We start from the raw sequence: 21717 nt of genomic DNA, 5'->3' as shown, positions 1-21717 counted from the left end.
TGAAAATGAGTACCATGATGGATTAGTTATGTCTGCACTGGGCAAGGGGCAGAGGAATAGTATGAGAACATTGCATTTTCTAAGCTGACTTTGTGGCCATGGATGCTTCCTTACTAGTAAAAATGGCTCCAACTTGACTCAATCTTTTCAACCATCTCTTTGTAGTCAGTATATCATTCCTATGCACAAATCACACTTCGTGGATTTCAAACTCTCCTCCCTGTATTCTCTTCTTGTTAAGACATATTTAATACTATATACCAAAGTGAAAGCCATGTTCCTGGACAAGAAAGTGACATAAGGAAATGTGAGTGGGAAAAGGAAAAAAAAAAAGCAACTTTTGGATGTCTAAAAATTGGAAAGAAAAAACAGGAAAGAGAAAGAGCAGGGAGAGTAGGTTAAAAGAATGGCTGAAAAAAAGGATAGAATGCAAATCTTTTTTTGAGTAGAAACACCAGATATGAAGGCTTTAAAATAGACCTATTAATATCTGACCCTTCTGAAATCAGAGGGCTAAATCAGATGTTCACTTGAGATTTTATCAACTTTGTAAGTTAATGACTTTCTTGGTTCATTAAACAGAATCTTTTTTCTAGTTTCTTCTCCTTTCTTATTATTTCCCTCTTATTTTTCACCCCTCCCTTCCTCCCTTCCTTCCTTCCCTCTTCTCCCTCCTAACCTTCTTTTCTTCCTTCCTTCCTTCCTTTCTTTTCTCTTCCTGGGTCTAGGCTAGAGCTGTCTTCCTTGAGCACATGGGCAAACAAGCATTTGAACAAAATCAGGAATTTGCCATGAAGAAAGCAGAAAACAGAGCTGAGGGATTAGTTATGCAGGTAAGAATGGCTGCTGTCATTCACATTTATATCTCAAAAGCTCAGCCAACTGCCACTTACTTAGTAGGTCCTCTGAAATAACTGTGGCAAAAAAAAATCCCATTCTTTCTCGTACTTCCAGCTGCCTACTCAATATTTTTACTTGGATGCATGTGGACAATTTTGACTCAAGAATCCTGAGACTAAAATTCGTCTCCCTTATCTAAAATCTGCTCTTTTCCTTCTTTTCATTTTTTTAGTAGACGGTGTCACCATTCTTCCAATTTACTCAAGCTGAAAGCTTCAGAGACCTGTTAAATATCTCACTCTCCCTCATCTCCAGCATTAGATTGGTCTGTTAGTGGCTACCTAAAGAGTTAGCTAGCAATCTGTTGACCTGAAGCCCTCCACTATATTTTGCTACTGCTGCTGAGAATTTAGCTCTTATGCCCTCTTACCTGGACACTAAATCTGGTCTTGCTGCCTCCAGACATACTTCTTTCCAATCTATCTTCCGTATGGTGTACATTATGTTCAACCTTGCATGCATATCTAAGAGATTCCCCCTCTTCAAACACTTTTTGTTACCAAATGAGTTGTGTCCCTCCAAACAGGTATGTTGGAGTATTACCCCTCAGTACCTCAGAATGTGACCTCATTTGGAGACAGTGTCTTTACAGAGATAATCACATTAGAATCATTAGGAAGAATACTAATCCAATTTGACTAGTGTTCTTATACAAAAGCAGAATATTAACACAGACATGCACACAGGGAGAGTGCATAAGGTGAGTGCAGAGATTGGGATAATTGCCAGCAAACCACCAGAAGCTAGGAAAGAAGCATGACAAAAATTCTTCTTCACAGGTCTTAGAAGAAATCAACTCTGCTGACACCCAGTTCTCAGACTTTCAGCCCCTAGAACTATGAGACAATACATTTCTGTCCCTTAAGCTACTAGGTCTGTGGTCCTTTGTTAATGGAATCCCTAGCAAACTAGTGTACTTCCCCTTGCCTCGCAGTTAAAACACATGTCCTTTATCATGATATAGAAGGTAATTCAAGATCTGGTTTTGGTCCATTTCTAGAATTTCTCATCCTTTTGTCTTCAAGAGATGGGGTATATAGAGCCTTCTCAGGGTTCTATGAACACAACTGATTGTATATATATAACTCATTATATATATTCCTTTATATTCTCATTACATGCATTTGTCCTTTGAAAGTCAGCTCAGTTGCTGTCTTTTCACAGAGGCCTCTTCAACTCTGTCTCCCCATAGGGAGTTTTCTCTCTTTTGTTCTCCCCTAGCACTTGAGCAAGCCTCCACTGAAGCACTTACTCCACTGGGCTCTGTTTGTCTTTGTTTTCTATACCTCTGTGTAGACTGAGCAAACATAGTGGGTGGAGGTCACTTCTGACTCACCTTTCCCTTTAGTGTCCAGCCCAGGGAGGTGGCTTATGAGCTCCACCAATCCATGCTGAGATGCTGTGACTAAGCAACTGGGGAGTCAAGTGTGGACTCCCGGAAAGTGGGCTGGACTAGGGTGGTGAGAACTTGGTTCTGTATTTACTCTGTATTTACTCTGCTGCTAATTTGCTGGATAGTCTTGGGCAAGTTTCCTCACCTCTTTGGGACTCTGCCTCCCTATTTGGAAATTTGGATGATTGGTCAGATGATCTTTAAGATCATCTGAGTACTGAATGAATTTCAGGCAGACGTAGGTAAAAGGGAAATGTTTCCTCACCAAAAGGCCTGCTCAAGCCTTCCATTTGTTGATATGAAGGCAGCCATATCCTTTACTTACTGTCAAGGCTGTTCCTAACCAAGAGGTACAAGGCCACTATGGCTGAGGTACAGCTACAGTTGGAGTTTTAAATTGAATGACCATTAAGAACATTGCCTGGGCTATTTAGAGTCACTCCCTCTTTTGCCAGCAGAGATCTCAGAGGCAGTTAGGAGGAAACTGCAAGAGGAAATGGAACTACTTTGAACAAGATATCTGCAAAACCTGAATGGAAAAAAGCATAGGATAGAAAGTAGAACTCCTTATTGCACCCATGATTCTCCTCTTCCTCTCTCAGCACTTGCAATCTCTCCTCAAAGCAATAAAAGGCTTATTTGGTGAGATAGAGAGTCTCTCCATTGTAAAGCCACCTGAGCTTTGGGTATCCAGTGGAGTGAAAGGTTTAGACTATATCAAGACTCTCATAAGTTTGGTGAGCTTGGTTTCCTGATAGGATAAGTCAAAAGTCTTTATTTCTGCAATGATGCCAAATTGTGTTGGTTACTAATACATTTTCACATGGGAAATTCTTGGCTGACTTTGCCATTAGTGAAAGGTTCCTTCACTTCAACACTATTCCTTGGGAGATTCATATCTTGACAGCCTGAAGCAGTCCAAGAAATTTTTCTTATGCTCTGTGAGTAACTAAACATGGCTGTGTGTGTGTGTAATATATATATATATATTTATTCCTTCCTGAGATATTTAATACAATATTTGGTTTATAGCTTGCTAGCTTGTATAAATCATTTGGCATCCATGGGCTGTAAAGTGGGCATAATGATACCTTCTTCCCCATTACTTTTTACCTCTAACAAATCCCATTCATCTATCTCATCTAAAACCTTTCACTCATTGATGTTACTTCTAGTTTTAAGACCTATAACTTGTTGAAATAAAATTATGACTTTAGCTTTGCAAAAGATCATTTGTTTAACTGAGTTTAGTGGAAAGAAAGCCCTACTAAACTCTGCATTATCATAGGTCTGGTAGTGACAAACTTGGTTTGAATAACAATTCTAGTGACATTTCTTTCTAAGTTATACTGCAACTTTTTTTTCTTTATTTGCCATTTCATTTTTTACAATAAGCAATTATCACTTCCTTCTATCAGTTAAGATTACTGACACTCAGGGAGAATAAATGATGCTTCCAACATCACCAAGTGGCAAGAAGCAATCAGTACCTGGAGCAGGGTCTTCTAACTCCAAGCCGAGTGCTCTGTCTACTACGGAGATGATTACATTCATCATGTCTTGAAGCTGTTCAGTGCTTTATCTTAACACAGAGTCAAAAATATATTAAGTGCTTGTTATAAGAGGAGCTCTCTGATAAGTACTAGATAACTTCCAATCCCTTCTGTGAAGAAGCTAACACTTGAGTAGTAAAGATAAGATTTCTGTGGAAATAGCCCCAATACAAATCAGAATATAAATAGCTTACAGGTTAGAAAGTTCTTAGATTGTCTAGCTAAAGAGTTTGGAATTTATTGGTTGGTCATAAGGAGCCACTGGCAATTTGTTGAGTGTCCTGTGTTCACTGAGCTCTTAAAAAAATGGGATGAGTTGAGAGCAAAGATTTACTTTAAAGACAAATGAAGGAGGACAAGCAGGATACAGTGACCTATTCAAGTCACAATGAGTGAGAGGGAGGAAATAGAACTTCCAAGAGATCAAAAGCATCCTGTACCATGCCTTTCCCTCAGTTTCTATTGTGCAGATGAGTGAAAGTTGGCTGGGCAGGAAGACAGGAGCTAGCAGGCTAGGGGAGCTAGCTGAACCTTGGTCTTCCTCTCTGTACCATTGTGTACACATCTGTTGGCTCGCAGGGCCTATTTCACTCATGCCACTTTTTTGTCTCATTCTTTGAGAGTGGACTAAACCATGCCACTTGCTTTGGACAATGAGTTGTTAGCAGATCTGAAAAAAGTTGTATCTTCAAATGGCCTTGAAATTTGGGCTTTGCTTTTCTGTGCCTCTGTTATCACCAGATGAGCATGTCCTGGCCATTATCAGAGTAAGAGGGCACTGCAAAGTTGCATAGCAAAGAAAGTGGGTAGGGGGCAGGGGAAAAACTGGGGTCATCCTTGCAGCTTTCCAGCATCCATCTAAACTATGCCCAACCTTCATACCATACCATGCTATCTTTCTGTAGCACCTACACTGTATCCTGCTCATTTTATTGAGAACTACCACACATGAGTTGACCAACCCCTTGATACTAGCTGTACCCCTCCGTCAAGCACAGCTTAAGTATCATCTTTTCCGAGAGGTAGTAAACACTTCTAAATCTTACTAATGGTGCTTTTCTCTGGGTGCCTAGCACAAGTATATAGTGGTACCTTGTTTAATATACTGTCCTTTGATAAATGCCTTATTCGAATGTCTCTTTCAAGCAAATATGTAGCAGACAGAGAGTCTAGAGAAGAGGTTGAAAGGGAATATGAAATCCTCAAGTAGCCAGGAACTCCTAGGGTGGAAGGCGTCTCCACTCCTAGACACTTAGAGCCTCTCCAAAGTTGATTCCTTAAGAACTCCAGTAAAAGGCCTTATGCAATCAGGAAGCAAAGGGCTAAGGCCTCTTGGCCTTATATACAGGGGCAGAGAAGAGGAAATTGTGGATAGATATTTGGTGTGACAGCAAACCTGAATTTATGGACAATCAGAACACTCTGTTATTGTCAAAAATATTAATACACAATGGCCTCCTGTGCTGGTCACTTATTTTGTGCCTTCCAAGTAGATGTTATAACTCTCACTTAATAGATGAGAAAACTGAGACTCAGAAAAGAGAAGTGATTTACATATGATCAACCAGCTAGAAGCAGAAGAAAGAGAATTGAAACCCAGACCTGCTCAACTCTGGGTCCAGTGCCTTTCTGCTATGCCATCTCCAATGTCTGTTGTCATTGCCATTTCCAGCTGTAAAACTCTGTTCTCAATGTAGGCCATGCTGTTCCTCATGGGTCCACACCAGTAGTTAGGGCTTGTGGTGGGAAGGCTATTATGAAGTGTCCTCAGAGAACCTGTCTACAATCCCATGTGCAGACAAACATACCTTGTTCCTTGGGTCCCACTGTCCACCTGCCCCACATGTCCCAGCAGGCCACAGCATTGGCTGGTAGAGCACACAGGCACTTACTGGGGAAGAAGGAGCTGAGATTCTAGTTCTGGCTTGGCTGTGTGACCCTAGGCAAGTCTTAGATCTGTCTGGGTTTGAGTTCCTTCAACCATAAAATGAGGAAGTTGGACCACATTTAATTCAACAGACAACTATTTGGCATGTACTAGAGCTAGTGATTGAATCAGGGTGAAGAGATTCATGGTGGGGGGGGTGGTCAGTCTTTGCTTCCAAGTAGCATTTGGCCCACTGGGGACAATAACACATGCCCAGGTCCCTCAACACAACTCAAGCTATAGTGAGAGCTCTGACAGAGGTACAGCCACACTGTGTGATATCAAGGAAAGAGACACCTGTAGGGAGGTTTGGGAGGGGAAGTTTGCACCAGGAAATTAACAGGCAAAGGAGGCCTCAAGGATAAGTGAGGTTTCAAAGACAGATAAGGGTCTCATTTCATCTAAGTAAGTATCCCCAGAATGTAGACACACAAACACATATGCAACATATGCACATACACCCCTTCTCCTTTTTATAATTTTTTTTTACTATCTACAGAGTAAGATATATGTTCAGACAAGAAAAAATGAGATAATGTAAGCTGAATGTGTCATTGATCCTTTTATATAAAAACAGAACCCATGACAACATAAAAGAGGGACATAATATGGTATATTAGTCTATCCATGCTCAAAATATAAAATAGTCTCTTTTATTTCAAATATAGCCTTTCTTTTCCCTTCAAACAATGATGGCCATGTTAATGGCAATATTAATAATACCACTCATTAACATATCATCATATACCAGGCAGTGTACAAAGTACCACACACATTTTATTCTTCTTTAACCTTACCACAACTTTGTGAGGTGGCGTACAGAAGCGGTTTAGAAAGTTGACAAAACTACTCAGTTGGGAACTCAGGCTTGACCAACTGAAAGCCAATTACTTAACTAGCCTCCAAGGATGTCAGAAGGTGGTTCTAGAGGTCTTCACACAGGACAAAGAACAAGACTTCTAGATGTCATAGGATTCTTCCATGAGTCTAAAGGGCTTTCAATGATGTATCTTTGTGTTATAGAGGATGTAATGGAGACAACAATGAGACCATCTCAGCCAGCCGTTGGCTGCTGTGCCTGTTGCAGTCCTGAGCTGACCTGACAGCCTTGAATGCCCCAAGTTGCAACAGGCACCCTGGTCAATGACCTCTATTGTGCTCCCAGCCAACAGCACATATCAACTGTCAGCCATGTGTGTGAGCCATCTGGGGGCCATAGTTTAGGAAAGCCTTTAAGTCAGCTCAATGACCAAACAACTACAACCACATGAGCCAACAGAAGAACCTACCAGTGGAGCCCAGTGGACCCACAGGACAATAATAGATGATTTTATTTTGGGTAGTTTTGTTACATAGCAATAGATAATCATAGCAGTACATTGAGTTGGGTTGAATTTCAGCCCTGACATAATTTTTCAAAATTTTTTTCCAGGAAATGTATTTTTGGCTTTCAAACTCAAATTCCTAGGTGAGAAAGGTTGTTTCTGACTATTACATAATGGGTTGCCTCCATTAGATGTTGGCAGTGAGCCTGTTTTCTACATCTATATTGGCAAGAGACTCTGTGCAGACAGACATTTCAGTAGATTAAAGTTTGGCAAAGCCATTAGTGTATTTAAAAGGGAGGGGGGAAACATGGTCCCTGGTGCCAAAGGACTTTTAATGATTCCTGAAAAAAAATGAAAAAATATTTTAAAATATTGAGAGTAGATGAGGTTATAAAGTGCAATGAAGTGTTTTAACAGGCAAATCATGTTGGCCATTTCTAATTTTCTCGTATGATAACATTGTGGGCCAGTAGAGTAAAAGGAAGTATGCTTGCATTCCTGAATCAATTTGTATTTGGTCATGCTATATTATTCTTTTAAACACCCATGGATTATGCAATCTACTATCTTAGCTAGGGTTTGTATAGAGATTCTTTATTAAGCTTCTATTATTTTCTTTTTGTTCTTTTGTTTTTTCAGATGCTAATATTTTTCTGGCTTTATGAAGGAATGGCGAGGTTTAGGCTTTCATGATCTGGAACATTCTAAAAGGTATTTGGTTGATTTGTCTTCACAGTCTTGATAGAATTCTCTTGCGAAATACTCTTGACTTAAAACGTGTGTGTGTGCATGTGTGTGTGTGTGTGGTGTGGTGAGAAAGTAGGCATAAAAGAGAAGACAATGATGATTCTAGAATTCTGGCTTGCATATTTGTTTGGAGAGTGTTGCCATTGCCTAAAGTAGGGAGCTCTGGAAGAAGGCCAGGCTTAGGTGGAAATCTCATGGATTTGATTTTAAAGAAATGTTGACTTTCAGATTTTGCCTGAGGAGGAGCCTCAGGGTAGCAATGTACTTGTCAGGGAGAAGATGAGTAGGAAATTTGTGGAGAAGCTGTGTTTAAATGTATTAGTTTGTTCGGGCTGCCACAACAAAGTACCACAAACTGAGTTGCCTGAACAACAGAAGTGGATTCTCTCACAGTTCTGGAGGCCAGAAGTCCAAAATCAAGCCATTAGCAGGGTTGGTTTCATCTCAGAGAAGGACCTGTTTTGGGCCTCTTTCCTAACTTCTGATAGTTTCTTGGCTTGTCGTGGCATAAACCCAGTTTTCACTTGGCATTCTCCCTGTGTGACTGGGACACCCATCATATGAACCCACAGTAATGACTTCATTTTAACTTGATTGCCTCTGTAAAGCCTGTATTTCCAAATGAGCTCACATTCTGAGATATTGGGATTAACTTCAACATACAAATTTTAGGGGGAAACACAATTCAAACCACAATAAATATCAAACATACTCTCCTAATTTAGATTTTATGTTTATTTTGGGGTAGCTTATGGGATGGGGCTAATGAAGATTACTTGGGGGAAATATGCCTCACCCACCAACCACTCATTGTTGCTGCCAAAAGTTTGCTGCTATGTATTGAGGTGACTTCAAGATATTCAAAAGCATATATTAGGCTAAGTGAAAGAAGCCAAGCACAGGAGACCACATATTGTATGATTCAATTTCTATGAAATATCTGGAATAGGCAAATCCATGGAGACAGATTTGTGGTTGCTTAAGCCTGGGGTTGGGGCTGGGATGTGGAGCACAGCTAATGGATATGAGGTTTCTTTGAGGGGGTGATGAAATGTTCTAAAATTAAATTGTGGTAATCAACATACGAGGGGCCGGGCGCGGTGGCTCACGCTTGTAACCCCAGCACTTTGGGAGGCTGAGGTGGGTGGATCACGAGGTCAAGAGATCGAGACCATCATGGTCAACATGGTGAAACCCCGTCTCTATTAAAAATACAAAAAAAATCAGCTGGGCATGGTGGCGCGTGCCTGTAATCCCAGCTACTCGGGAGGCTGAGGCAGGAGAATTGCCTGAACCCAGGAGGCGGAGGTTGCGGTGAGCCGAGATCACGCCATTGCACTCCAGCCTGGGTAACAAGAGTGAAACTCCGTCTCAAAAAAAAAAAAATTACTGAATTATAATTTAAACTGGGTGAGTTGTATGATGTATGAATTTGATCTCAACAAACTTGTTAGACATCGTCAGCAGGTGGATGTAGGAATATTTGACTAGATGAATTTTAACATTCAATTCAGCCATGAGATTTTAAGATCCTGCATTCCTTTATCATTTTGACTCTCAGTTTTATCTCTTGTGGGATGAAGAGACGGAAGTCTATGAAATAGATGATTCTCTTTCTCATTGAGCTGAGAAACATCACCTGACATCCTTATTTTACCTACAGAGCAGACTAGTTTAGAGTATGGACTTTGGAAGCAACATATTTTGATTTGAATCCAGTTCTTTCATCTACTAGCTCTGCAATTTTAGACAAATTATCATACTTCTCCCAAGCTTAATCTCCAAAAAGGAAAATGGAAGGGAATAATACAAGTACGACCTTCTTCACAGGGCTGTTGAGAGGATTTAATGTGATAATATTCAAAAGGGCTCAGCAAATAGTTGGAACATGGCAAGTCACTACAGGAAGGTAGCTATTAATTTCCTATGGCCAAGTCTAATGACTACTTCATTAGTGGAGCAGACGATTCTTTTTCAATTGGAAGCAGACCATTGCGTTGCCCCTTGACATTTTATATTCTATCATTTATACATTCCATGCAATTTTTAATTATTAATTCAGCAACATCTGTGTCAGTTCAGAACATATTTTTCCTCACACCTCTCCTGCAGTCTGGTAAGATCTTTGTGTTATCAAATAATCAGCTTTCCTCTGTTTACAAGAGGTACCAAATGCCAAATTTGTAATCATTAAAAGCAATTTTTATGGAGGCAAATACATCTAGTTAATATTTATTGGGCACATATTTTCTTCAAAATATTATGCCAAGCACAGAGGGACGTGCAAAGATGAGCAATATAAAGATGTTACTCTCACAAATCCCATGGTTTAATGGGGAAGATGCCCCCATGTGTTAATTCAGTGATACATCAGATATTAGGGGGATGGAGAGATATGTAATGCAATGCATCATGTTGAGCTCAATAATAGACGTATGAACTAAGTGCTGAGGACACCTGGAGAAAGAACTGATTGACTCAATACGGAGAGGACATGCTTGCCAGGTGGAGAGGTGAATGAGGCCATACCCAGTAAAATTAGGGAATACATTGAATTTCTCATCATTCAACAAACAGGTCATGCCTTTTCATGGCCTGCATTTCTGATTCAGAGACCAGGCCAGTCTTCATGTTTAGGTAGAGCTACATCTGGAATGTCAAAGCAATATTTGGATGGTTAGAGAAGAGACTAGGGAGGGCGATCATAGGAAGGGAAGATAAGGTCAGATTATGAACGGCCTTCATGCTAAGACATTGAGACAATAAAAACTCATAAAGGGGAATGATAAACCCAAAATTATGCATAAATGTGGCTGTGCACATGCATAAGTGGAAAATAGAACACACAAGCATTTTTTTTCTCCACTTTTTACTTAGTGTTCTCAACCCAGAATTTTGTGTGCATTGATCCGGAAATTGCTTTTTTTTTTCCCTAATAGGTAAGTATTTGAGCAACAAGATGGCATGTCGTTTCAACATCAAGCTCACTGATGACTCATTTGTCTCTCAGCAACTAAGCTTTTCATTGTCAGTAACGTTAATTATACCTATCATTCACTCTAAAATGACCTTTATTTTTTTTTTTCCCTTATAGCATTCTCTCCACCTGGGCTCATGTTTGGGAGGCTGGAGACTAGTGATGTCAGCCCTGAGTTTTCATCATGTGGCAATCAGAGCTCTAGAAGCACAGGTCAGACTTCCAGGCTCTCCTGTTGCTCTGCCTCTGGCGTTACGTGCCTGAACTGAATTGGCAAACCATTCTTTGCTACCAGGATGCAGAAAATCAGGTTTCTCATTTTCCAAATAATTCTTCATTTCAAAAGGTTGGGGCAAGATTTGCAGAAGAGAGTTGGAAGGAACAAACATTTATTAAGACATCAGTGAATGAATGTGGACTGTGAGCTCCAAAGACCCATATTTGAATACCAAATTTGCCACTTATTTTCTGGGTAACTTTAAGGAAATTGCTTCCCTGCTCTGAGGCTCTGTTTTCCCCTCCTCTAGAGAATGAGGATGTTATTATTTATCCTGCTGGCTTGCTGTGTGGCTTGAATGAAGTTCTCACTGCAAAGCATGTGATCCAGACTCAGGTACAGGTTGATTCCTACAGTCAAAGGTTCAGGAGAAATGACAGCTATGGTGAGCTCTCACCTCCTGCAGGCTGTAGTAAGCCAGTGTGTAGCGAGAAAATGGTGTAAAAACTACTGATACGGTTTAGCTGTGCCCCATCCTAATCTCAACTTGAATTGTATCTCCCAGAATTCCCACATGTTGTGGGAGGGTCCCGGCGGCGGGTGGGGGAGTAATTGAATCATGGGGGCCTGTCTTTCCTGTGCTATTCTCATGATAGTGACTAAGTCTCATGAGGTCTGATGGGTTTGTCAGGGGTTTCTGCTTTTGTTTCTTCTTCATTAGCTCTTGCCTTTGCCTTGTTAGAAATGTCTTTTGCCTAACATCATGTCTCTGAGGCCTCCCCAGCCATGTGGAACTGCAAGTCCACTTAAGCCTCTTTTCGTTCCCAGTTTCAGGTATGTCTTTATCAACAGCATGAAAATGAACTAATACAACTACCCTTGAAAATTCCGTAAGCTAAATGACTGCATATATGATTTTATGGACATGAAAATAAGGTTGCTTCTGGTTAGTGGCCACAGTAAACAAAAATCAAGTAAACAAAACATATATTTTAGTATTGAGATCATATTAATCGCAGAACTTATTAACATATTAGATATACATGGGAACCAAGAACCACTGGGATATGGGAATAAGAAAAGTCCAGGGCTGACTTCATGGTTGTACATTCTGTGGCATTGCAAAAGGCCTCACACTCAGAAGAACCCTGTGCTTGGCCCAATGCTCTGCTATCACTATCTTGAAATTCTTAATGTTTGAATAAGGAGTCTCTCAGTTTCACTTTTCTCTGGGCCCTGCAAATTATGTAGTTAGCCGTAGTTACGTATTTAAATTATTACTTCTCTTTTACCCTCATTCCCATCTCCATTTGGTATAGTTGAATTCACATAAAGGCTTATATGATATGTTGTATACCTAACTGACTGTTGTACATAGTATCTTAGTGCATTTTCAAGCATACCTGGGAGATTGGTATAATTGGCCCCATTGGAAGGGTGTTGAATTTACTCACGGTCACATGATTAGTAAGGCAACTGGCATTCCTGTCTACTCTTTCTATTATGCCACAATGAATGAGACAAAACATGAAAAGAAATTTCAGTGCAAAAGTAGGACCTGTAGGAATACATTTGAACTAAATGGATGAAGAGGGGCATGCTGGAACCAGTAACACATAATTAATTTATGTTAAATTTCTCCAGATATGTGCTTGCTTTGTGGTGTGAAATCTGCAGGTTTTTGCTCATCATTGTATTCCCAGCCCCTAGCATAATGGTTAGCATGTAGAAGATGCTCAATAAATGCTTGTTGAATGAAGGATAATCCTGCCAGGTTCTGCTTCACTCTGTATTAATAATATGGCCTTCCTTCTTGCATATTCATACGTTTGCTCCTTTTATTTGAATCCCTGTCTGTTTAACAGAATAATGTTCTTTAGCAAGCATGATGACTAATGATATCAGGCAAAAAGTTCCAAGATCTTAACTGATGAATAAACACAAACTTTGCTAATGACTTTGCTTTTTGTATAAGACTTTGCTGGCTTATTATGTATTTTAAGCTCTGGGAGAGTCCTGGTTACCATTTGAATTCTATGCTACATGGAGTGCCTTGGAAAAGGCTTTAAAAGAAAGAACTCCTATTCTAAGTTGAAATTTTTAAATTAGGAGTTCTCTCCCTGCCACACCTAGGAATGAATTAGCACACCCTCTCTGTGTCATTATCCATTCATCCTTACTCTGTCCCCACAGTCACGTGTTATGAGGGACTTTTGATTTTTCCTCCTAAATTGCTCAACACCACCCTTCTTCTCCACGACCCATTATTTCTCCATCTTGGAACTCACATTTCACCTTCCTGGACAAATCCAACGGTCTTTCAGCAGGCCTCTCTGCCTCCTTCTAATAGAGTCATTGTACAGCAGCCAGAGAAGTCTTTCCAATACAAGACTCTAAACTCAGCACCCTCTTCTTACAAGGCCCCTGGTCTCTCACTGTCAGCTGCATAAGTTCATATCTATTGGCATGCATTGCAGAACCCTTGCCATCCTGCTCTCAAATACCTTTTTAGTTGATTCCTCTACATAAGCCCACTCATGGCATAACCCAGGCTTTCAGTCTGGTTCTCTGAGAAGCAGACTCAAGTACAGAGTTTGGTGTTCAGGTGAGATCAACACCTGTGAAAGGAAGGGTAGAGGGAGGAGTTAAACCATAGTAATGCAATACCAGTGGTGGCCTCTGCCTACCCCAGTGGGAGCTCTGGAGAAAAAGAGCTGCTAAGATTGTCCCTCAGTGGACCCAAATGTCTGAGCAGTGGTGGGGAGTGGTCACTCCTGGAATGGTGTGACCATGGGTAAGATGGCTCTCTGTAGCTCAGGCCACCCTTAAGGAGCTGACTGCTGGAGATGCTTCTCTGCAAATGCTTCTAGCATTTGGGAAAACAACATTTTTCCCTCCCAGGAGGGAATCAGGAGGAGGGCCCAGGAAGCACATCTCCGTGTTTGCTTCACCTAATCTCTTTTATTCTGCGAAGAACTTTTCCTCCTTTTCTGTGGCTTCATGCCATTGTACCTGCCTTTTCTTCTGTCTGAAATGCCCCTTGCCTGCCTCTTTTTCCCTTTGATCTGAATACTTTTAGTTTTCCTTTATGACTGATGTCAAATGCTAAATCCTCTTGAAGCCTCCTGTCACTCACCCAGGTAGAGTTAGTTGCTATTTCATGTTTTCATTCAATGTACATTTCATACATACATGCATCATAAGCTCTGGAATAGACACTAAAGATATAGGAGGTGCAGTTGTTGCCCTTATGATCTCCTAATGACATGTGCCCTTTATTTTGTGCTGTGGCAATGCTCAGTGCTTCCTTTTATTTTAGCATCTGCTACATTGCCTCTTTATTCACCCACTCAGTTTTTCATTTGTTCATTCACTGAGTATTAATCAAACTTTTGCCTTCCGTGTACCCAGTGTTCCACTAAGCCCTAGGATGCAATGATGCCTAGTCAGCTTTGCTGAGGGATAAATATTAATCATATCAAGCCTGCACAATTCTAACTTGGACAAAGAATATGAAGTTTATGGAGCTAGGAGGTTTTACAATAGTGCATTTAGCCTAGTCAGGGAGGTCAGGGGAAGTGGCTGGTAGAAGTGATTATTACAATATAATTTGGTGAAGGGAGAGGAAAAGAAGCCTTTCAGGTAGAGATTGCAGAATGTGCCCAAACCACATGGCAGGAGAGCTGAAAGAGAATTTAAAGATGAGAATGAAGTTGGATGAGGCTGGAGTTCACAGAGTGAAGAGAATAATAAAGAACAATGTGTGATGATTGTAAATGCTCATGAGAAAGTTTATGGCTTGGCATTTATGCTCAGAGCAGTGGGAAGCCATTAAAAGGTTTTAAGCAAGAGATCGAAAGGATCAGATTAGAGAGCTGAAAATATGCTCCCACTTCAGTGTGGAGAATAGATTGGAGGATGGCAGAGACACCATGTGGGAGACTGTTAGCTAATGAAATGAGGATAGCTTGAACTAAGGTGGGGGATGGACAGTGGGAGATAGATCTAGAACAATTTGGGGGGAAAGACAGCAAACCTGGCAATCTTTGGTGATTAGTTTGTATGTCATTAGGGATGACGGGAAGGGAAGTGTCAAAGCTGACTTTAGATTCCCATGAATCCCTAGCCCTTCAGGATTTTAAATCTGATGACAATTATAAACTTCTTTCTGGAGGCAGACACACACACACAACCATTTTGCATATCATTTCAGAAGGACATAAAGAACTTGTAAAGGCCATTTATGAGCTCCAGGTGGGAAAGAAAATCAAATCTTATTCCTCCCTGTACCTCTAGATTCTATTCTAGAAAATAACATGGAATTTGACATGCAGTACATGTTCATTGAAGTATTGAATAAAGGTGACAGGAGATAGAGGACACTGAGACACTTCTGGTGGTTAATTTTTTGCTCTTTCAACTGCAATATGGATGTAAGAGTCCTAATAGAGGTGCTATACTTGCATGCCTATGAACCAACTGCTCATTAGCTTGCAAGGCAGCATTAGGTGGGAAAGGCCACAAATGGACTCATGAGCCTCCAGGTGGTGAAGAGGAATAAATTTCAAAGTATTAAGGTTCCAAAGACTCAAGATTTGTCTGCAGCAGATGTCTCTCCATAATGGTAAGTACTTTGGACTAAAGAATAAAACTGTCTGTCTTTATATTATGTGGGGGAGTGCATCATTTAGAGATGAAGACAGTCTGCCTATGGCTGAATGGGTAAGTTAGGTTAATGTTACCGTGTGGAAGAAGGAAAAATGGTAATTGTGTTGATAGAGATTTAGAATAGAATCATGCCTTTGCAGATAAGACATTTCAGGAGGCTGGTAAAGAGCAGAGGGAGAAAAAATGCATAGGAAGAAGTTTTAGGGAAGATTTATTTTGCATTTATTAACCCTAGGGTGGGTTGGATTTTTCTCTTTGTACTTTAAACAGCTGCATATTAGAGAGAATTGCCATCTGAACCACAGACTCTCTGAGGGGCCTCAGCGATCACCCGATCACCTGGTTCAGTCCCCACCAGAGCAGGAATTCCCCCTGCAAGACCTTGGCAGATGGTTTGTGTTTCCTCCTGAAGCTGTGCTAATGAGGCTCCATTGAACGACTCTGAGGTAAAGTCCTGTTCTGATTGTTGAGTCTATACCAGGAATGGCAAATAGATTAAATTTGCATGACAATTCCAATTACTCGATAGTGCTGAGGGATTCTGAGGCTGAGCATCAATTATTTTTTTTCAAAAAGGCAATAATTTTGATAACCTAGAAACTAAAAGTGTTCTATATTTGCCATTCCTGGGCTAGGTCTTTCAGTCACTGAATTTAACTTATATTTATTGAGCATCTACTGTGGGCCAACCCTTAGAGGGTTAGAATATAAATCTAATGGCTATTTCTCAGTTCACATTTTACCTGCCCTATCTGCTACATCAGATACAGCATATAAATGGCATTTGAAGACATGGGACTGGAGGTACTGGAGGTATCTAGACAGAATGTGAGACAGAACAAAGGAGATTTGGGATCATAACTGTGGCTCACCAACATTTTAAGACAGAGAAGAAGAGAAAATTGAGTCGGACTAGTCCATGAGATTATTACCAGCCTGTGAGAGAATGTGGTTTCAGATAAATCAAAAGCAGGGGGATTTCAGTGGGACTGGATGGTGGAGGTTGTGGGGTAGGAAGATATTTCAAGAAGGAAAAGGTTAACAACTGTATCTGATGTAGCAAGACAGGGCAGGTAAAATGAGAGCTGAGAAATAGCCAGATACAACTTTTTGTCTCTAGCCATAGAGTGAAAACTATGTAACCATCTGCTAGGTGACATCTCCTCTTAGAGATCTAAAATGCGTCTCAAACAGAACACATTCTAAAGAGAGCCCTTGATTTCTATATTTCCTCTAACCACCCCCAAAATCAGACCTTGCTCATCTGCCTGTCTTCCCCGTCTTGGTAAATGCGCTATTGTATATTCAGTTGCACTTGCAAACAAGTCAGGATTTCTCTCTTCTGGTCACCCCTTCTCTAATTCATGAGCTATTTCTGCTAATTCTATCTCCAAAACTTTCTAATCTGCCCAAGTCACTCTACCCCTTGGCCATCCTGATCATTCTTGCCTGGAATATGTCAATAAACTCCTATCTGTTCTTCCTACTTGCATTCTCGCTTCCTGTCATCCCACTGGCCACACAATAAGAGAATCTTTAAAAACGAATGCTAATAAGATCATGGAAATTGGCTGTTAAGAATGCTCCAAAGGCTTTCCTGTGAAGAAAATTAGAACATGGACAGGGTGGACCTCAGGGTTTGCCCCCCTCACCGACCTCACTGCTCTTGCTTCCTTCAACCACCCCCTGACTTTTTATTGCTTCATGCATCTTCCCTCCTTGGGGACTTCACGGTATTTTTTTGTTTCTCTGCCTAGAATACTCTTTTCTCTGCTTTCCCTATGGCTGACTTCTTCTTGTCTTCTAGGTCTTAGCTTAAATTCTACCTTGTAGCTTATCTCTATCATCCCTCACCTGGATGACTGTAATCACCCTTGTCTCCCACTCCCATCCCCTCCTCCACACTGCTCAGCAGGTTCAGCAGGATCTGCTCAGTGTAACATGGTGTAACCCCTGCCCAGCCCTCCAATCTCAACTTCCCTGGACTGTGTGCTTCACGTGCTCTGTTCACCTCACATAGATGAGCTCTTCCTTTGCTGTATTGCAGAATGCCTCTGAGCCTTTTCCCAGGCTGTTCCTTCTGCCTGAAATTGTCTTCCATCCTTTCTTTTGGCTGACCTTTACTCTTTGTCTAAGAGCAATTTACCATGTCACCTTTCCTGGAAATGCTTTACTGACCTCTCTCCCTTCTAAAGTTTGCCCACTGCTTTCTGTGCTTGGCTCCTGAAAGTTTTTGGGATCTGTTTAGTTACATTGTTATCTGTTTTCTATTCTCTCTCCTGTATGGCCTTCTTGGGGAGAGAGTCTGTGTACTTCTGAGCCTGCCTTTGTCCACAGCACTGAGCACAGACCTTTACAGTATAATAAATGCCCCATAAAGATTTACTGGCAGGATTCCTGGAAGAGGGCAGTAAGCTGACTATTCTGCTGTGACAGATCACAGTCAGTGTTTTACCCAGCTCCAGAATTCATGAGCTCTGAGTGAAGGCTGACCTCTGGGAACACAGTGAATAACATACCTCTAGGTAGAAGCTGCTAGCATGTGCTTTGTGGAGGGTCAGGGTGAAAGGGCTCAGTGCTGTCCTGAGCACTGAGTTTTGCATCCTGCAGGAGCCCGTGCAGGCCTAGGAAAGGATGGAGCGTCAGTGGTAGAGGAAGAGTTGGAAGGACAGGAAAGGCTAGAGTCCCCCAGGAATTATTATTGTGTTCAGCCCTAGTATGGCAGCTTCCTTTTCTGTAGACTGCCTCTAACATGCAGTGGACTGTAACCGGCCATATTTCCTTTCGGCAACCCTGTCCACCTGGCCATACCTGGTTGAGTCAGGACTAGGCATCCAACCCCATCTGGGCAATGAAATTCTCCGTCTCCTAGAATTTAATAATTAAATCAGAACGATATAAAGGTGGTGGTGCTGACAGCAGCTAATGGTAGCATAGCAGAAATAGGGGCTACAAACTCTTGCTTTTGGAATATGCCCATTTCCTTTCCCTTTCTGAATCAAATCTTCTTGATTCTATGAGATACCCAGTAGCCCTACAGACATGAAGGGAGGGAGGAGGGAATCAGGATGGCAACTCAGATGGCTTCTGGGGAAAGGAGTGGACCAGTTTTCAGGAGTGAAGGGTACAATAAGGAAAGAACCAGGAGTGGATCTCAGGCTTCCCATTTCAAGCTGAGCAAGTGTCTTCACCCTGTAATAATATCAAGGACTCAGAAAATCAGAGCCAGAAAGGATCTTAATCATGAAGACTCAATGGCCCAGAAAGGAGACATGACTTCCTGAGGATCCTGCAGTCAGTGGTTAGGTGTGGAACCCAGGATTCTCATCTCAGTACTCTTCCTACCATCTCAGTTGTCCCTACCTCATCTGGGCTCAGCTCCTCTGTCCAGATGGGTCCATTATGCTCCCATTCTCCTTCCTAATGGGTGGCTCCAGGTGATTTCCTGTCAGGTCTGGGGTTAACTCCAGACTGTGCAATTACTTGAGGAGCGTGTTTACTGAGGGCATCTGCCTACATAAGGACCCAGGTGGCTCATCCCTTAGGACTGTGGGACTGAGAGCCACAGCGTGATAATCACACGGCAGGACACCAGTACGGAGGAACACAGCTCTTAATAACATGATGTGATGTGAGCGTGAGGGTGGGACTCTCGGGCTGCCCGACCCACACACTCTGCCAGCCCTGCAGCATTCTAGCAGGGCTGCATTCCTGTCTTCAGACGTAACATTTGTTATATTGCTTACAAATCTGGCTGGATGCGATAATTGCACTCTTCTTTCCAGTCGATTCGGTCTCCCCAAGGTAGGAGGATGTGTGCTCTCTCTGCACCAAGCAGGGTCTCAGGGTGGCCTAAGATGGTCAGTGCTCCTGCGTTACTTATATGGTTTGAGGCCATATCCCTCAAAGTATGATCTGAAGTTTGCTAGGATCAGAATCCCTTGGTGTGACGTTGGTAAAAATGCCAACTATAGGGCCTCTTGCAAAACCTACTGAATCATAATCTCTGTATTATTAATAGACTTTTCAGATAATGAAGGCTGCTGGTCCAATGGGTTCATTGGAGTTGGAAAAAATTATGGGTTTAGGCTAGGAAGATGATGGTTTCCTGTTCCTGCCACAACACTTCTTAGCTGGGTGATTTTTGGCCTGTCACCCACTCTTCGAGCATCCCTCAAAGAGAAGGAGTGTGTCTTATATTTATCTCTATTCAATGCCTAGAACATAGCTGATCCTTAACTAGTGTTGAATGAATAAATACACGTACAAGTGAAGATTGTAACTCATGTTCCACCTCTTGAATGAGATGACTCAAGGAAGTCACTTGTGCAAACTCCTACACGTTGCAGGTGCTCACCAAGTGCACGTCTCTCCCATTCCTCTTGGGACAGTGGCTTGTTGTCTGCAGGTAACTTGTTCAGGGACACAGTGAAGTGTGGAGGGGATGGCAGGTGCTCAGGGACCTGGCCGAGACCTAGAGGTGATAAGTGCTCCTGTGTTCTTCAAACTCCATTCTTATTCCACTCTCTGTGGTCCTCAGTCCATTGTCCTGGGAGCCGCCAAACCCGTGAAGGTCAGCAGAGGGCAATCACAGAGAAAGGGGTTATGGCTGTCAGTGTGGTCACTGTGAGGCTTGGGAGGCCACACTCAGCAGATGCCAAGTCTGCATCCAGAGACTGAAGAGCCATGGCTGTGATCAGCCACTAAGGTTAGAGGGCAGCATAGAGGGCTAAGTTGGGGATTTGGGGTACTGCTTATGAATAAATGAATCCAAGCCTCAGCACTTGTGATACCCTTGGGAAAAGTGTATTCCCCCCAGAGTCAATGTTTGTTGTTTTTAATCTATGAAAGGGTCATAAAGAACCTGCTGTATTCATTCTCATCATTTGTGTGAGAAGGAAATGAGGTAAATGAAGATACAATTATTGTCTCTGTCTCTGTCTCTCTCTGGACTATATTGTGATGCTTTCTGCTCAAAATGTGGTCCCAGACCAGCAGCATCAGTGTCACCTGGGAACCTGTTAGAAATGAAGACTCTCAGACCCCACCGCAGACCTACTGAATCAGAACCTCATTTTAACATGACACCCAAGTGACTTAAAATCACATTAAAGTTTCAGAAGTGAAGGCTAAACAATTACAAGGAAATTTTCATTCTCTAAGCACTTTTTTTTTTCCAGTGAGCGCTTCAAAGAAAGGGAATGTCTTATTTCTCTCTTTTCAGTACCTGGAGTATAATTGCTAACCAATGTTGAATAAATGAATGAAGATTTTAACCTGTATTGTCTTGTTTCTCACCCACTACTTGGAGTTCTTTACCCAATTTATTTCCTGCTGTAATAGCAGGAGATATACGTGGGGATTGCAGCTGCCTCACACTCAGCTGATGCCAGCCACAGATGCAGGCATTTAGCATGTGATTAAGGACAGAGTAATCTACTTAATGTGGGTTGTGGGAGATATTTGGCAAGAACCAAGGTACAGGGGTTGGATTTTACTTTCCAAAGATAATGTCTTTCCCAATTATTTAAAGCCCTCAGTAACTTGGATCACATCCAGACAGAAATAAGCCTTCTTAAGACAGAATTCTGTAAATAGGACTCTTGCTCACTTTTGCAGCAGAACCTTGAATCTAATAGTCTACTTAGGTTTTTATGTAACATGTCATGGAGGCTTGCCCAGCCGGATCTTTGTTGAGCTAAGCCCAACTGAACTAACAACCTATGGAGGAGAAATGCTTTTTGTTTACTGTAATTTACCACAAGCTAAATTAATTAAAAAATTAATCTATTCCGTCACTCAACAAATACTACAGTGCCCAGTTTGAGGTTACCGTAGTGAGTACACTAGCAGTCCCTGCTTCTACCAAGTAATTGCCAGGTGGTGAGGACAGAATAAGAATCAAGCAATTACAGTGAGGTCTGAGGAAGTGCAGACTGACATGGGAGAGCATGGCAGGCAAACTTAGCCTGCAAGGGTGGAGGTGCTGGAGAGACACTTCCTGCAG

At 41.7% G+C, this 21717-nt stretch overlaps 2 long non-coding RNA genes across 4 annotated transcripts in view; one reads left to right on the top strand and one right to left on the bottom strand.

Moving 5' to 3' along the window:
• Window positions 1-183: 183 nt before the first annotated feature.
• Window positions 184-11639, bottom strand: LOC116546519. The gene is made up of 3 exons (XR_004266748.1): window positions 11554-11639; window positions 8557-8559; window positions 184-195 (listed from the first exon to the last, which is right to left on the bottom strand). It is a non-coding gene; the product is annotated as an uncharacterized LOC116546519 (long non-coding RNA).
• Window positions 11640-11885: 246 nt separating this feature from the next.
• The window catches only part of LOC116546478, a 176454-nt gene continuing 166622 nt past the window's right edge, over window positions 11886-21717 (top strand). For all 3 annotated transcript variants that reach the window (XR_004266729.1, XR_004266730.1, XR_004266731.1), the window contains exons 1-2: window positions 11886-15666; window positions 15981-16156. This is a non-coding gene — a long non-coding RNA (uncharacterized LOC116546478). The remainder of the gene's footprint in view (window positions 15667-15980; window positions 16157-21717) is intronic.

Source organism: Sapajus apella, unplaced genomic scaffold (genome assembly GCF_009761245.1).
Source record: "Sapajus apella isolate SASKATOON/1434 unplaced genomic scaffold, GSC_monkey_1.0 scaffold5, whole genome shotgun sequence".
Classification (NCBI taxonomy): domain Eukaryota; kingdom Metazoa; phylum Chordata; class Mammalia; order Primates; family Cebidae; genus Sapajus; species Sapajus apella.
The sequence above is the reverse complement of the archived record's forward strand: the minus strand, read 5'-3'. Positions and strand labels throughout refer to the sequence as shown.